Source organism: Callospermophilus lateralis, chromosome Y (assembly GCF_048772815.1).
Source record: "Callospermophilus lateralis isolate mCalLat2 chromosome Y, mCalLat2.hap1, whole genome shotgun sequence".
Taxonomy (NCBI): Eukaryota; Metazoa; Chordata; class Mammalia; order Rodentia; family Sciuridae; genus Callospermophilus; species Callospermophilus lateralis.
This window is the reverse complement of record NC_135326.1, coordinates 6168276-6175880: the sequence shown is the minus strand read 5'-3', so window position 1 is coordinate 6175880 and position 7605 is coordinate 6168276. Positions and strand designations below refer to the sequence as shown.

At 36.4% G+C, this 7605-nt stretch overlaps 1 pseudogene; it reads left to right on the top strand.

The window, feature by feature from the left end:
• The first annotated feature begins 5063 nt into the window (after positions 1-5063).
• LOC143399170 (60 kDa heat shock protein, mitochondrial pseudogene) lies at positions 5064-7314 on the top strand (annotated as a pseudogene).
• The last annotated feature ends 291 nt before the right edge of the window (positions 7315-7605 follow it).

Sequence of the window (7605 nt, the reverse complement as noted above, 5' to 3'; positions counted from 1 at the left end):
TGCTTGGTCTCTGGAAGTCTTGATAAATGGCTCCACAGCCACACACTCTCCTCTACCCTATTCCATGGACCTCCTCACTGGATGAGGGAGACTCACACACAACATAGTGAAATCAATTTTGTAATTCATCTCACCAATAGACTTAAAGATAAGAATCATATGATCATCTCAATAGATGCATAAAAAGCATTTAGCAAAATACAGCACCACTTCATATTCAAAGCACTAGAAAAACTAGGAAAATCAGGAATATACCTCACCATTGAATAAGCTATCTATGCTAATCCCCAAGCCAACATCATTCTAAATGGAGAAAAATTGAAAGAGTTCCCTTTGAAAATTGGAACAAGGTGAGAATACTCTTTCTCATCACATCTATTTAACATATTTCACTATACCAGGGCAATTAGGCAGACAAAATAAATTAAAAGATACAGATAGGAAAAGAAAAATTCAAACAACCACTATCCACCAACAATATAATTCTCTACTAGAAGGTGCAAAAAGTATCAGAACACTTCTAGAACTAAAAAATGATTTCAGCAAAGTAGCTGACTATAAAATCAACACCCATAAATCAAAGGTATTTCTGTACATCAGTGACAAATCCTCTAGGAGAAAAACTATAAAAACTATCCCATTTACATAGCCTCAAAAAAATCTTGAGAATCAATTTAATTAAATAAGTACAAGACCTCTACAATGAAAATTACAGCATGCTAAACAAATAAATTAAAGACGTTAGAAGATGGAAATAACTTGTTCTTGAATAGACAGAATCAATACTGCCAAAATGACCATAGTACAAAAAGCACTATACAGATATAATGAAATTCCAATCAAAATCTCAATGAGACACTCATAGAAAAAGCAGTCATAAAATTAATCTGGAAAAATAAAGGACCCAGAACAGCTAAAGCAATCCTTAGCAAGAGAAGTGAAGAAGATGGCATCACTATACCAGACATTAAATATACTTCAAAGAAATAGTAACAAAAAAGGCATGGTATTGGCACCAAAATAGACTTGTAGACCAATAGTACAGAATAGAAAATACAGATTTGCATGAACTTCATAAATATAATTATCCAATAAAAGACAAAGGCACCACAAACATATATTGGAGAAAAGATAACCTCTTCAATAAATGGTGCTGGGAAAACTGGAAATCCATATGCAACAAAATGAAATTAAACCTCTATCTCTCACAATGCACAAAATTCAACTCAAAGTGGATCAAGGACCTAGAAATAAAATGAGAGACCCTGCTCCTGATAGAAAAAAAAAAAGTTGGCCCAAATCTTCATCATGTTGGATTAGGCCCCAATTTCTGTAATAAGGCTCTTCTAGCTCAAGAAATAAAATCAAGAATCAATACATAGATGGATTCAAACTAAAAAGCTTTTTCTCAGAACTATTTGACCCAGCTATTCCCCTTCTTGGACTATTCCCTAAAGACCTTAAAAGAGCGTACTATAGGGATACTGCTACATCAATGTTCATAGCAGCACAATTCACAATAGCTAGACTGTGGAACCAACCTAGATGCCCTTCAATAGATGAATGGATAAAAAAAAATGTGGCATTTATACATAATGGAGTATTATTCAGCACTAAAAAATGACAAAATCATGGCATTTGCAGGGAAATGGATGGCATTAGAGCAGACTATGCTAAGTGAAGGTAGCCAATCCCTAAAAAACAAATGCCAAATGTCTTCTTTGATATAAGGAGAGCAACTAAGAACAGAGCAGGGAGGAAGAGCATGAGAAAAAGGTTAACATTAAACAGGGACGAGAGGTGGGAGGGAAAGGGAGAGAGAAGGGAAACTACATGAAAATGGAAGGAGACCCTCATTGTTATTCAAAATTACATATAAGAGGAAGTGAGGGGAAAGGAGGGGAGGGGGGATAGTAGAGGATAGGAAAGGCAGCAGAATACAATAGACATTAGTAAGGCAGTATGTAAAAACATGGATGTGTAACTGACGTGATTCTGCAATATGTATATGGGGTAAAAATGGGAGTTCATAATCCACGTGAATCAAATGTATGAAATATGATATTTCAAGAGCTTTGTAACGTTTTGAACAACCAATAATAATTAAAAAAAATAAAAAGCTTCTTCTCAGAAAAAGAAATAATCTGTGAGGGGAACAAAGAGCCTACAGAATGGGAGCAAAATTTCTCCACATGCACATTAGATAGAGCACTAATATCTAGGATATATGAAAAATGCAAAAGGCTAAATACCAACAAAACAAAACAAAACAAAAACCTCAATCAACAAATGGGCCAGGGAACTGAACAGACACTTCTCTGAAGAGGATATAAATCAATCAACAAATATATGAAAACAAAATCTCTAGTAATTAAAAAAATGCAAATTAAAACTATGCTAAGATTTTATCTCATCCCAGTTAGAATGACAGTTCCTAAGAATACAAAAAACAATAAGTGTTGGCAAAGATGTGGAGATAAAGGCACATAAATACATTGCTGGTGGGACTGCACATTGGTGTAACCAATATAGAAAGCAGTATGGATATTCCTTGGATAACTTGGAATGGAACCAACTTTGATCCAGTTATCCCACTCCTTGGTTTATACCCAAAGAACTTAAAAAGAGGGTACTATAGGGACACAGCCACATCAGTGTTTATAGCAGCACAATTCACAATAGTTAAATTGTGGAACTAACCTAGGTGCCTTTCAGTAATTGAATGGACAAATAAAATGTAGTATATACATACACAATGAAATACTACTCAGCATTAAAAGAGAATAAAATCATGGCATTTTCAGATAAATGGATAGAATTAGAGAATATTATATTAAGTGAAGTAAGCCAATCCCCCAAAAATCAAAAACCAAGTTTTTTCTCTGATTTGTGAGTGCTGATCCATAATGGGGAAGGGGGGATATGGGAGAAATGGAGGAATTTTAGATAAGGGAAAGGGAGAGGGCATGCAGGTAGAAAATATGGTGGAATGAGATGGACATAATTATCCCTAAGTACATGTATGAAGACACAAATGTGTGACTCTATTTTGGGTATAGGCAGAGACATTAAAAAATATCCTCTCTATGTATATACTATGAATTTAAATGCATTCTTCTGTCATTTATAACAAATTGGAATAAATATTTTTTTAAATGGCAGGGATGTGATACAGGGAAAAGAAAAGAAATTATTGAAGAAAATTAAACAATGATTTCCATTGCAGTTCAAAAGTTTCTCAGCTTCCCTTTTCAGGTTATAGCTGAGGTTGTGTGGAGTTTACTGGTAGTTTCACCCTCAGGATGGTGAAGGTTTCTAGGGTTTAAGAGTTAGTTCTAGAGGCATAACTTTTGGGGGTAGGTATAGAAATTCTTTGTCCATGAGTTTCATTCTTTTAATATAAGAGCCTTATCCTACCCCCTGCCCCACGTCACCTGCAGAGTCCACAATCCCTGGTCTCTGATTCAGTTTCCAAACTCAATTTCTAGGGCCCCAAACACTTTTTAATGCCTAGTTAGGCAGCACTCTCCCAGACAGTCCCAAGGACTGAGAACTGGAACCTGTATACCTGTCACAGAGAGCTATTTGGTAATGAGTGGATTAGGACCAGATGCTGAGAGGTAAAGGCCAGCCATGTATCTGTGAGTGATGGACTGGGTTGGTGTCTAGAGATGAGTTCAGTAACTGGGGATTAGCAAGCTGGAGGGGCCCATTAGGTACCAGATTGATGCTGGACCTGGTGGGACCAAGGGATCAGTGTATGCTAGATGGGAGAATGAGGACCAGGTTGATACCAGGAACCAGCTGGTATTTGGGCCCTGTATGTGTTGGCCCAAGTGGGCCCCAGAAACCCAGTGATTGTCAGACTGTCTGGCTGAGTTGAGCCAACAGCAAGTTTCCCTTATTCCCTCTTCCAATGTACCAATTCACTGTAGCCAATCTCATTTTGCTTCATGGCTCAATGAGCTGGGAGAGCCTGGCTGTCTCAACCACTGTAGCAAGATGATTACTACTATCACACCTGCTACAAGATCACAGGTGCAACAATCCTGTAGGTCCCTTGATATTGGACCCTCAGGCCCTGGCCAGAATCCCAGTATGGAAGTTGTCACATCTTGTGATGGCACTGATGGTGGTGGCAGTGGCCTCTGTGTCTTTTATTCTTTTCCATTGGACTTAATGACTGTTTCATGACAGTACTACATTGTTTTTTTGTTATTATAGGTCTGTAGTGTGTGTGTGTGTGTGTGTTATATTATATATATATATATATATATATATATATATATATATATATATATAGAGAGAGAGAGAGAGAGAGAGAGAGAGAGAGAGAGAGTAAGTTGTTTTAGGACTATATTTACAGATATTGTGATGCCTCCTGCTTCACTTTTCTCTTTAAGGGTTTTTGCTATTCTGGGCCTCTTGTATTTCCAAATGAGTTTCATTATCTAACTTTGATAATTTTTTTAGAGTATAAATTTTAAAAATATCTTGATAATCATATATGCCAAAATTCTGAAGTTAATATTAACACATTAAAATTCATTTCTATTTCTATGAAGAACATCATTGGAATTTTGATAAGAATTGCATTAAATCTGTATGACAATTTTGATAGTATAACAATTTTTGAAAATATTGATTCTGCCTGTCCATGATCATGTAAGATCTTTCTATCTTCTTAAGTCTTTATCAATTTCTTTCTGTAGTATTCTGAAATTTTCATTGTAGAGATCCTTTATATAATTTTTAGATTGATTTCTAAGTATTTGGGAGAGTCCTATTCTGAATTTTTTAAATTGTTCTTTCAGCTTATTCTTTACTGAATAGAAATGTGATGGGTTTTGGAGCAATAGTTTTTGTATCTACATAGTTTCTTGAATTTATTAATTCTAGAATTTTCCCTGAGGAGATTTTTGGGTTTTCAATAGGATAATGACAATGGCACACACACACACACACACACACACACACACACACACTATATATATATATATATATATATATATATATATATATATATATATATATATATATATATATAAAATATTATGCCCTCACTCGCCGCAGACTGTCTGCCTTGCTGCGTGCACTCCCTGCCGACGCCCCACAGAAATGCTTCGACTACCCACAGTCCTTCGCCAGATGAGACCAGTGTCTAGGGCACTGGCTCCTCATCTCACTCGGGCTTATGCCAAAGATGTAAAATCTGGTGCAGATGCCCGAGCCTTAATGCTTCAAGGTGTAGACCTTTTAGCCGACGCTGTAGCTGTTACAATGGGGCCAAAGGGAAGAACGGTAATTATTGAACAGAGTTGGGGAAGTCCCAAAGTAACAAAAGATGGTGTGACTGTTGCAAAGTCAATTGATTTAAAGGATAAATACAAAAATATCGGAGCTAAACTTGTTCAAGATGTTGCCAATAATACAAATGAAGAGGCCGGGGATGGCACCACCACTGCTACTGTACTGGCACGCTCTATTGCCAAAGAAGGCTTTGAGAAGATTAGCAAGGGTGCTAATCCTGTGGAAATCAGGAGAGGTGTGATGTTAGCTGTTGATGCTGTAATTGCTGAACTCAAGAAGCAGTCTAAACCTGTGACAACTCCTGAAGAAATTGCTCAGGTTGCTACCATTTCTGCAAATGGAGACAAAGAAATTGGCAACATTATTTCTGAAGCAATGAAAAAGGTTGGAAGAAAGGGTGTGATTACAGTAAAGGATGGAAAAACACTTGAGGGATGAATTAGAAATTATTGAAGGCATGAAGTTTGATAGAGGTTATATCTCTCCGTACTTTATTAATACATCGAAAGGTCAGAAATGTGAATTCCAGGATGCTTATGTTCTGTTGAGTGAAAAGAAAATTTCTAGCGTCCAGTCCATTGTACCTGCTCTTGAAATTGCCAATGCTCACCGTAAACCATTGGTCATAATTGCTGAAGATGTTGATGGAGAAGCTCTAAGTACACTTGTTTTGAATAGGCTGAAAGTTGGTCTTCAGGTTGTGGCAGTTAAAGTTCCAGGTTTTGGTGACAACAGAAAGAATCAACTTAAAGATATGGCTATTGCTACTGGTGGTGCAGTGTTTGGTGAGGAGGGTTTGACCCTAAATATTGAAGATGTTCAGCCTCATGATTTAGGAAAAGTTGGAGAGGTCATTGTCACCAAAGATGATGCCATGCTTTTGAAAGGAAAAGGTGATAAAGCTCAAATTGAAAAGCGTATTCAAGAAATTACAGAACAATTAGAAACGACAAATAGTGAATATGAAAAGGAAAAACTGAATGAACGACTGGCAAAACTTTCAGATGGAGTAGCTGTACTGAAGATTGGTGGGACAAGTGATGTTGAAGTGAATGAAAAGAAAGACAGAGTTACAGATGCCCTCAATGCTACAAGAGCTGCCGTTGAAGAAGGCATTGTTCTGGGTGGGGGCTGTGCTCTGCTTCGGTGCATTCCAGCCTTGGACTCACTAACTCCAGCTAATGAAGATCAGAAAATTGGTATAGAAATCATTAATAGAACACTCAAAATTCCTGCAATGACCATTGCTAAGAATGCAGGTGTTGAAGGCTCTTTAATAGTGGAGAAAATTCTGCAGAGTTCCTCAGAAATTGGCTATGATGCTATGCTTGGAGATTTTGTGAATATGGTAGAAAAAGGAATCATTGATCCAACAAAGGTTGTAAGAACTGCTTTATTGGATGCTGCTGGAGTTGCTTCTCTGTTAACTACAGCAGAAGTCGTAGTCACAGAAATTCCTAAAGAAGAAAAGGACCCTGCAATGGGTGGAATGGGTGGAATGGGAGGTGGCATGGGAGGTGGCATGTTCTAATTCTCAGAATAGTGCTTTACCATTATTAATGAACTGTGACAGGAAGCTCAAGGCAGGATTCCTCACCAATAACTTCAGAGAAGTCAGTTGAAGAGAATGACTGAAGAAAAGGCTGGTTGATGTTTAAGAAAATCACTATAACCATCAGTTACTGGTTTCAGTTGACAGTATATAATGGTTTACTGCTGTCATTGTTCATGCCTACAAATAATTTATTTTGTATTTTTGAATAAAGACATTTGTACATTCCTGATACTGGGTGCAAGAGCCATGTACCAATGTACTGCTTTCAACTTAAATCACTGAGGCATTTCTACTACTATTCTGCTAAAATCAGGATTTTAGTGCTTGCCATCACCAGATAAGAAATTCAGAAGCAGCCTTTCTGTGGAGAATAATTGTGTACAAAGTAGAGAAATATCCAATTATGTGACAACCTTTGTGTAATAAAAATTTGTTTAAAGTTAAAAAAATTATATTATATTATATATATTTATATATATTTTTTGAACTTCTTCTTTTGCCATTCATATTCCTTTAATTTTTTTGGCCTAATTGTTCTGGCTACAGTTTCAAGGACTATGTAAAATGGAAGTAGTGAAAGAGGGAATCCCTTTCTTGTTCCAATTCTTTGATGAAACACTTTTGTTTTTCTCCATTTAGAATTATGTTGGTCTTTGGTTTGTTGTATGTAACTTTTACAATGTTAATATGTATTCCTTATAATTCTAGTTTTTCTAGTATTTTATTTATTTATTTAAATA